We start from the raw sequence: 10,989 nt of genomic DNA on the forward strand, positions 1-10,989 counted from the left end.
ACTTATATTAAAGCTAATAAAATCTAAAATAAATATATATAAAATTTAAGAAAAAGCTAAATTAATATAGGAGCTACTAGCAAAATATAAAAAAATATATAGAAAACATATATGAGAGAGAGAGAGAGAGAGAGAGAGAGAGAGAGAGAGAGAGAGAGAGAGAGAGAGAGAGAGAGAATGTCTTAGACTTAGAACTTCATAACCATACCCCTCCACAGAGAGAGAGAGAGAGAGAGAGAGAGAGAGAGAGAATGTCTTAAAACTTCATAACCAAACCACCCCTTCAAAGAGAGAGAGAGAGAGAGAGAGAGAGAGAGAGAGAGAGAGAGAGAGAGAGAGAGATGAATGCCTCAGAACTTCATAACCTTACCACCCCCCCCAGGAGAGAGAGAGAGAGAGAGAGAGAGAGAGAGAGAGAGAGAGAGAGAGATGAATGCCTCAGAACTTCATAACCTTACCACCCCCCCCCCAGGAGAGAGAGAGAGAGAGAGAGAGAGAGAGAGAGAGAGAGAGAGAGAGAGAGAATGTCTTAGACTTAGAACTTCATAACCATACCCCTCCAGAGAGAGAGAGAGAGAGAGAGAGAGAGAGAGAGAGAGAGAGAGAGAGAGAGAGATGAATGTCAGAACTTCACAACCATACCCCCCCCCCTAAGGCCAAGGCTGTCAACAACATAACGTCGCCATATCTATCACATTTTTGTTATGCGAGAGGAGCTGTAAGCACCCATAGGCCTGCCCCCCCCCCCCCCCCACCCCACCCCACGGGAAAGTAATCAAACAATCTGAGGACTGGGGTGACAGGCGAGTCCTTCGTCCCCCTCTAGATGGGTCCTTTGTAACCTTTTAGGATAAACTTAGGGGAAATGTTACCGTCACTTCGTGTGACGGGGAGTCAACAATATAGGATCCCAGGTTGCCCTTTATTGAGGCCAAAAATTCTCAAATTTGGCCTTTTTTCATTAGTTGGCCTTTAATAATACTGTATAAAAAATGTGGGCTTCAAATAATATATTTTTGGCCTTTTTCTAATAAAGGACTGGCCTTTTAAAGTTGTGGTTGATTATAAGTTGGTCTTTTCTCTTTTAGAAAACCTGGTAACCCTTTGTAGGCCTATGAGGGTAGGAGGACATGAAAAGTCTCATTTAATTGACAGACTGTTTTTTGCGCTTGGTTAAGTCTGTCTATACATACGATAATATACATACATACACATTTTTTTATGCGTGTAAAACTAACCTGAAGTTGACTAAAAGCGTATGCTACACTGTTTAAAAAAAAAAGTAATTTTAATTGGAAATTCTCCGTAAAAACATACGGTTCTTAGCTGTATTTCAGTAAAATACAGGCGACCGTAGTTTTTGCCCTACTTCGTTATTATCTTTTACGGCTTGGTGACCGTAATATCACTCTTTAACGCCAGTATATCCGTTTTCAAAACTGTAAATGGCCTGGTAACAATTATTCCAGGATTTTTACCATTTCTTTTACGGCAAATTTTTAACAGTATAATTAAACGAAGGTTATGTTTTGATATGAGTATGTTCGTATGTCTGTGATAGTGTTTGTGATTCGCATAACTCAAAAACTATCAGACCGAATCCTATAAAATTTGGCGGTATGATTAGCCCTGATCCAAGGACAATTTCATTAGAATTTGGGAGTGCCTGGGTCAAAGGTCAAGGTTACGAAAACGTAAAAAAACGTCTTTTTTGCCATATGGAGACCAATTTTCAACTGATTTACATGAAATGTGAATAATTCACTTGCCGATCTTACGATGTACATGATATAGGCGAAGGTATGCACTCTACCGAGTGCTCTTTCTAGTTTGAGTGTATTCACGTGTGTATAACTATGTTCTGAAGTCGTCTGAAAGTGTGTGCTAGTTAAGTCTACACACAATAATACACACATATACACATTTTTGTGAGTGTATTCACGTGTGTATAACTATGATCTGAAGTCAACTGAAGGTGTGTGCTGGTTAAGTCTAACTACACACAATAATACACACATATACATATTTTGTGAGTGTATTCACGTGTGTATAACTATGATCTGAAGTCGACTGAAAACGTGTATTGGTGAAGTCTAACTACACACAATAATACACACATAAACACATTTTTGTGATTGTATTCACGTGTGTATAACAATGATTGGAGTCGTCTGAAGGTGTGTACTACACATCCGTATATGAATAAAACGTGCATATATAAAAATGTACGTATTAACACGACAGCAATATATTCAATAAGTAAATAAATAAGGTATATGAAATAATAACTATCATTTAGAGAAATAAAAAAAATACATCATTAATTACATAATATGAATTGTTATGATTTCTAAATAATGGGAAAAACTATAAAAATTATTAGTCAAATTCAGACATGAGAATTGAACCAAGCGTCTGACAAATAATTAAGTATTCATGTAACAACAACAACAACAACAACAACAACAAATGCAGCCGTTTCTAGTCCACTGCAAGACAAAGGCCTCAGACATGTACTTAGCTATGTCTGATGTTTGAACATTTTCATCGCCACGCTGGCCACTGCGGATTGGTGATGGTGGGAGACTTTAGTCTGATCGCTCTCAGCAAACCAACCTACCTAGTACTAATGGATGGCCCTGACTAGTACAGTACAGCTTTGCTGATATATATATATATATATATATATATATATATATATATATATATATATATATATATATATATATATATATATATATATGGCTCACAACCAACCAACTTAATATGGGTGGCCCTGACTAGTACAGCTTTGCTGATCATGGTAATACGCAAACCCTTTCACTACGTTAAGGTATCCTCACTCAGATTATACATACATTATATATATATATATATATATATATATATATATATATATATATATATATATAATATATGTATATAGACATACATATATATATACATACATTATATATATATATATATATATATATATATATATACATATTTATATATTTATATATGTATGCATACCATATATATATAATGTATAAATAAATAAATATATATATATAACGTATATAAAGTATATATATATATATATATATATATATATATATATATACAGGTATACATATATATACAGTATATATATATATATATAGTATATATATATATATATATATATATATATATATATAATTTTATATATGGTTGTGTGTATATATGTGCGTGTGTAAATCACTCACAGCAAACCAACCTAGTACCAGCACACACAAACAATAAGTATTTCAGAACAACAACAACAACAAAAACAACAAAACCCCATCAACAACAACAACATCACATCATCTTAGATAATCATCAAACCTTCCATTCGATATCTTCACTTACCGGACAAATCACACACGTACATCGAAAGACCTTCTCTTAAACACCTAACTTACGTACCATCAGAGTTAATTGCACGAGACGTGCGTGTCGTGCAAACACGGCTAAAGTCTATATTTAACTCTTTAACTGCGAAGACTTGAGTCGGGTACGACTGTGACAAAATTAAAGGCTGGGGGAGACTCTGGAAGGCTTTGATTAACGTCATTATCTCATTGAAGGTGAGAACATTGTCATTTAATACAATTCTCTCTCTCTCTCTCTCTCTCTCTCTCTCTCGATCACACTTGCCAAACACTTTCATCTCTCTCTCTCTCTCCTCTCTCTCTCTCTCTCCTCTCTCTCTCTCTCTCTCTTTGTGATCACACATGCCTCCTTTCATACTCCCTTCTTCTTATGTCTCTCTCTTTCTCTTGTGATTGCACGTGACTTCTCTCTCTCTCTCTCTCTCTCTCTCTCTCTCTCTCTCTCTCTCTCTCTCTCTAGTGATCACACGTACCAAACACTTTCGTCTCTCTCTCTCTCTCTCTCTCTCTCTCTCTCTCTCTCTCTCTGTCTCCTTCAATACAGTCAATATCTAAAAACTTGCCATAAGATAATCTATATTGAAGATAGTGAAGATATGTATTATATGTATGATTAAACATTGTTTATGACTCTCTCTCTCCTCTCTCTCTCTCTCTCTCTCTCTCTCTCTCTCTCTCTCTCTCTCTCTCTCTCACGTGGAATGTCGTAATAAAAAATAATCCCTGACAAGACTTCGGGTCTTGTTACTCGTAATGGCGTCTCTTTAAAGAAGATGAATATATAGGTGGCACGTTAATGAGAGAGAGAGAGAGAGAGAGAGAGAGAGAGAGAGAGAGAGAGAGAGAGAGAGAGAGAGAAAATGTCATAAGCAATATCTAATTATCTATATGAAATACTTTCTTCACTATCCTTAATATAAATCATCTTATGGCACGTGTCTATATATTGAGAGAGAGAGAGAGAGAGAGAGAGAGAGAGAGAGAGAGAGAGAGAGAGAGAGAGAGAGAGAGAGAGAGAGAGTATGAAAGGACTTATGTTTTGAAAGTCAACATCTATTATTATTATTATTATTATTATTATTATTATTATCACTAGGTAAGCTACATCCGTAGTTGGAAAAGCAGAATGTTACAAGCCAAAGGGCCCAACAGGGAAAAAAAAATAGCCCAGTGAGGAGGGGAAATAAGGAAATAAAACTATATGAGAAGTAATGAACATTTAAAATAAAATATTTTAAGAACAATAACATGATTAAAAAAAAAATTCCATATATAACTATAAAAATAGACAAAGAAAGTCTCTCACTGACATCCGAAAACTCTATCAGTCAAAAAATTGATGTAGGAATATATCTAAAAAGTTTCCTTCAATAATCATTCCAGAACGGACTCCTTCGATCAAATCTGCCTGCCACGCAGTGTAACATGGCCTCCCGCTGCGCTGCCACGTCTCACTCAATAATGATTAGCATACGTTTTAGAAAGCCGCTGCGCTGCCACACTTCACTCAATAATGATTAGCATAAGTTTTAGAAAGCCGCTGCTCTGCCACACTTCACTCAATAATGATTAGCATACGTTTTAGAAAGCCGCTGCGCTGCCACACTTCACTCAATAATGATTAGCATACGTTTTAGAAAGCTGCTGCTCTGCCACACTTCACTCAATAATGATTAGCATACGTTTTAGAAAGCCGCTGCTCTGCCCACACTTCACTCAATAATGATTAGCATAACGTTTTAGAAAGCCGCTGCGCTGCCACACTTCACTCAATAATGATTAGCATACGTTTTAGAAAGCCGCTGCGCTGCCACACTTCACTCAATAATGATTAGCATACGTTTTAGAAAGCAAGTTTTAAAAGTCTTAAAGAAGAAAGCTTATATACCGATGACCCTATTGCTTGTATGAGATAAGCATAGATGAAGTTACGGCGTGTATATATTATCGTTGATCTTGAATATTTTGGAGATTGTCAAAAAAAAAGATGTTTTACATATGGATGACTTAATGTCTTTACTATTGATAAAAATGCCCTTGTGATTTTTTTTTTTTTTTTTTTTTTTTTTTTTGAGATTGCCCAAAAAAAGATGTTTTACATATGGATGACTTAATGTTTTTACTATTGATCAAAATGCCTTATTATAATCATTTTTTTTTTTTTTTGAGATTGCCTCAAAAAAGATGCTTTACATATGGATGACTTAATGTTTTTACTATTGATGAAAATACCTTATGATTTTCTTTTTTTTTTTTTGGAAATTGCCAAAAAAAGATGTTTTACATATCGATGACCTAATGTATTTTAATATTAATATAAATAGCTTATACGAATACAGAGACGACCTAAGACATGAGAAAAGTTATTGAGGGTAAATGCTTTAAAATATTCACAAAATAACCGATGACCTATTGCTTGTATGAGATAAGCATAGATGAAGTTACGGCGTGTATATATTATCGTTGATCTTGAATATTTCTTTTTTTTTTTTTTTTTTTTGAGATTGCCCAAAATAAGATGCTTTACACATGAATGACTCAATGTTTTTACTATTGAAAATGCCTTGTGAATTTGTTTTCTTTTTTTTTTTTGAGATTGCCCAAAAAAAGATGTTTTACGTATGGATGACTTAATGTTTTTACTATTGATCAAAATGCCTTATGAATTTTTCTTTATTTTTTGGAAATTGCCAAAAAAAAATGTTTTACATATCAATGACTTAATGTTTTTTTAATATTAATATAAATAGCTTATAAGAGTACAGAGACGACCTAACACATGAGAAAAGTTATTGAGGTAAATGCTTTAAAAGATCACAAAATAACAACAACAAATGAGACATGTCTTAGCCAGTTTTCATCACCCTGCTGGCCAATGCGGATTGATGATGGTGGGAGACTTTTGTCTGATCGCTCACAGTAAACCAACCTAGATTGGGTGTCCCTGACTATTACATCACTGCTAATTATTGTGATACACAAACCCTTTCACAAGTTAGTATATATACATACATATATATATATATATATATATATATATATATATATATATATATATAATATATATACACACACACACATATATATATATATATATATATATATATATATATATATATATATATATATATATATATACTACACACACATATATATACTGTATATATATATATATATATATATATATATATATATATATATATATATATATATATATATATATATATATGCTTGCTTACCAGAATGCATGAAATATCACACAAGGTAGGGCTGAAGATAAATAGAAGAAAGATGATGAGAACGGAGTATGCACTGGAAGATGAAATATCATTGGAAGGAGAAAGGATTAATGAGGTAGAATCATTTAAGTATTTAGGGACAATGATCTCAATACAGGGTGTTTAGAATTAGAGTTTAGTGAAATACTGAAAAAAAGAAAATCAGACAATGGCTAGGTTAAGTAAAATTTGAAAATCAAATCGCCTAAAATTTCATATAAAAGATCAGACTATATATCAGTTTAGTGAGATCGGTGTTACTCTATGGACATGAGTCATGGTAAGTCTCATGTCCATAATCTCCAACAGCAGAAGAATATAGGGAGTTAAATGCAAGACAGGATTAGAAATGAAACTATAAAAGATTACTCGAGTACCATATGTGGATGAGATCATGATGAGGGGTAGATGGAGATGGTTTGGGCATGCTCTTCGCACTCCCCAAGTTATATTAGTTTCACCAAACTTCCAACTGGACTCCACAAGGCACTAGAAGAGATGGAAGACCCAGGCCTACATAGCACAGGACTATGAAGCGTAAGTGGGAGGTGATGAATGGAGAAGTATTGAATTAAAAGCTCAAGATAGAGACGACTGGCAAAATCTAACCAAGGCTCTTAGCGTCAATAGGCGTTGGAGGAGATGATGATGATGATCATTAGTATGGTATTAAAAAAAACTAACATCCATATAATTTCGAAATGCAAATACACAATTCGAAATGAAAACAAATTACTCAAACATAATGAATCCAAAATGAAAGCAAATTATTCTCAAACATAATGGAATCCAAAATAAAAACAAATTACTCAAACATAATGGAATCCAAAATGAAAAATTACTCAAACATAACGGAATCCAAAATGAAAACAAATTACTCAAACATGATGGAATCCAAAATAAATACAAATTACTCAAACATAATGGAATCCAAAATGAAAACAAATTACTCAAACATAATGGAATCCAAAATGAAAGCAAATTATTCTCAAACATAATGGAATCCAAAATGAAAACATATTAATCAATCATAATGGAATCCAAAATGAAAATAAAATACTCAAACATAATGGAATCCAAAATGAAAACAAATTACTCAAACATAATGGAATCCAAAATTAAAACAAATTACTCAAACATAATGGAATCCAAAATGAAAACAAATTACTCAAACATAATGGAATCCAAAATGAAAACAAATTACTCAAACATAATGGAATCCAAAATGAAAACAAAGTACTCAAACATAATGGAATCCAAAATGAAAACAAATTACTCAAACATAATGGAATCCAAAATGAAAGCAAATTATTCTCAAACATAATGGAATCCAAAATGAAAACAAAGTACTCAAACATAATGGAATCCAAAATGAAAACAAATTACTCAAACATAATGGAATCCAAAATTAAAACAAATTACTCAAACATAATGGAATCCAAAATGAAAACAAATTACTCAAACATAATGGAATCCAAAATGAAAACAAATTACTCAAACATAATGGAATCTAAAATGAAAACAAATTACTCCAACATAATGGAATCCAAAATGAAAGCAAATTATTCTCAAACATAATGGAATCCAAATGAAAGCAAATTATTCTCAAACATAATGGAATCCAAAATGAAAAAATTACTCAAACATAATGGAATCCAAAATGAAAACAAATTACTCAAACATAATGGAATCTAAAATTAAAACAAATTACTCCAACATAATGGAATCCAAAATGAAAGCAAATTATTCTCAAACATAATGGAATCCAAAATGAAAACAAATTACTCCAACATAATGGAATCCAAAATGAAAACAAATTACTCAAACATAATGGAATCCAAAATGAAAGCAAATTATTCTCAAACATAATGGAATCCAAAACGAAAACAAATTACTCAAACATGATGGAATCCAAAATGAAATCATATTACTCAAACATAATGGAATCCAAAATGAAAACAAATTAATCAAACATAATGGAATCCAAAATGAAAACAAATTACTCAAACATAATGGAATCCAAAATGAAAACAAATTACTCAAACATAATGGAATCCAAAATGAAAGCAAATTTTTCTCAAACATAATGGAATCCAAAATGAAAGCAAATTATTCTCAAACATAATGGAATCCAAAATTAAAACAAATTACTCAAACATAATGGAATCCAAAATGAAAGCAAATTATTCTCAACCATAATGGAATCCAAAACGAAAACAAATTACTCAAACATAATGGAATCCAAAATGAAAACAAATTACTCAAACATAATGGAATCCAAAATGAAAGCAAATTTTTCTCAAACATAATGGAATCCAAAATGAAAGCAAATTATTCTCAAACATAATGGAATCCAAAATTAAAACAAATTACTCAAACATAATGGAATCCAAAATGAAAGCAAATTATTCTCAACCATAATGGAATCCAAAACGAAAACAAATTACTCAAACATGATGGAATCCAAAATGAAAACAAATTATTCTCAAACATAATGGAATCCAAAATGAAAACAAATTATTCTCAAACATAATGGAATCCAAAATGAAAACAAATTATTCTCAAACATAATGGAATCCAAAATGAAAACAAATTATTCTCAAACATAATGGAATCCAAAATGAAAACAAATTATTCTCAAACATAATGGAATCCAAAATGAAAACAAATTATTCTCAAACATAATGGAATCCAAAATGAAAACAAATTATTCTCAAACATAATGGAATCCAAAATGAAAACAAATTATTCTCAAACATAATGGAATCCAAAATGAAAACAAATTATTCTCAAACATAATGGAATCCAAAATGAAAGCAAATTATTCTCAACATAATGGAATCCAAAATGAAAACAAATTACTCAAACATAATGGAATCCAAAATGAAAGCAAATTATTCTCAAACATAATGGAATCCAAAATGAAAACAAATTACTCAACATAATGGAATCCAAAAATGAAACAAATTACTCAAACATAATGGAATCCAAAATGAAAACAAAGTACTCAAACATAATGGAATCCAAAATGAAAACAAATTATTTTCAAATAATGGCAAAATAATAATTTGTAAATAAACAACAACAACAACAACAAAAACTTGAAAGAGAAAATACCGAAATGGTTAGGGGGCCACTTTTTTATGGCATAACGACCTGGCAATTAAACCATTGGGTTTTCAGTTCACAAGATCCTTTTAAGACATCCAAACCATTAAAAATTTATTTCTTAAATATATTTTCTTTATTTTTGAGGGGAAGAGGGGTGGTGTGGGTGGACGTATGAAGGGGTGGGTTGGGGCGTGTGGGCGTAGGGAAACAGATGGAATTTCAACGAATGAAAAGAGAAATTAGAAAACGATATAAAGAATGATTTTAGGTTATCCCTATTAAAAGAAAAAAGAATTAAAAGGAAAAAAAAGAATTAAAACAAAATAAAAGAATTAAAAAAAAGAATAAAATGAAAAAAAAAAGAATTAATTGGAACTTCGATCTTCCTAATCGGGCAATTGAATCAGTGGAACTTCAGAAGTTTAAACTTGCAGCGAATGTTTTTTTTTTCTTCTTTTTTTTCTTTTTAACAGGCCGAAATAACTCTCCTTTGCATTTCTGATCTCTTACTGAAAGCCACCTTTCTTTCTTGTCCCTTTATAGCTATAAAATACCGTAGAGATTTTTAGCTCTAAAGTATTTTCATCATCATCATCATCATCTTCTCCTACGTCTATTGACGCAAAGGGCCTCGGTTAGATTTCGCCAGTCGTCTCTATCCTGAGCTTTCAATTCAATGCTTACCCATTTATCATCTACTTCGAATTTTCATCATCATCATCATCTCCTCCTACGCCTATTAACGCAAAGGGCTTCGGTTAGATTTCGCCAGTCGTCTCTATCCTGAGCTTTCAATTCAATACTTCCCCATTCATCATCTACTTAGCCCTTCATAGTCCTCAGCCATATAGGCCTGTGTCTTCCAACTCTTCTAGTGCCTTGTAGAGCCCAGCTAAACGTTTGGTGAACTAATCTCTCTTGGAGAATACGAAGAGTATGCCCAAACCATCTCCATCTACCCCTCACCATGATCTCATCCACATATGGCCCTCGAGTAATCTCTCTTATATTTTCATTTCTAATCCTGACCTGCCATTTAACTCCCAGTATCCTTTAAGCGAAATGAGTCCTTTTATACTTTATGTATGACATATCTGTTTTTGACGTTGTTAATAGTTTATATAGGACATATCTGTTTTGACGCTGTTACTGTTTTTAGAATAATAGTGTTAATTTATTCTCATCATTTATTAATTTATTCT

Source organism: Palaemon carinicauda, chromosome 7 (assembly GCF_036898095.1).
Source record: "Palaemon carinicauda isolate YSFRI2023 chromosome 7, ASM3689809v2, whole genome shotgun sequence".
Classification (NCBI taxonomy): domain Eukaryota; kingdom Metazoa; phylum Arthropoda; class Malacostraca; order Decapoda; family Palaemonidae; genus Palaemon; species Palaemon carinicauda.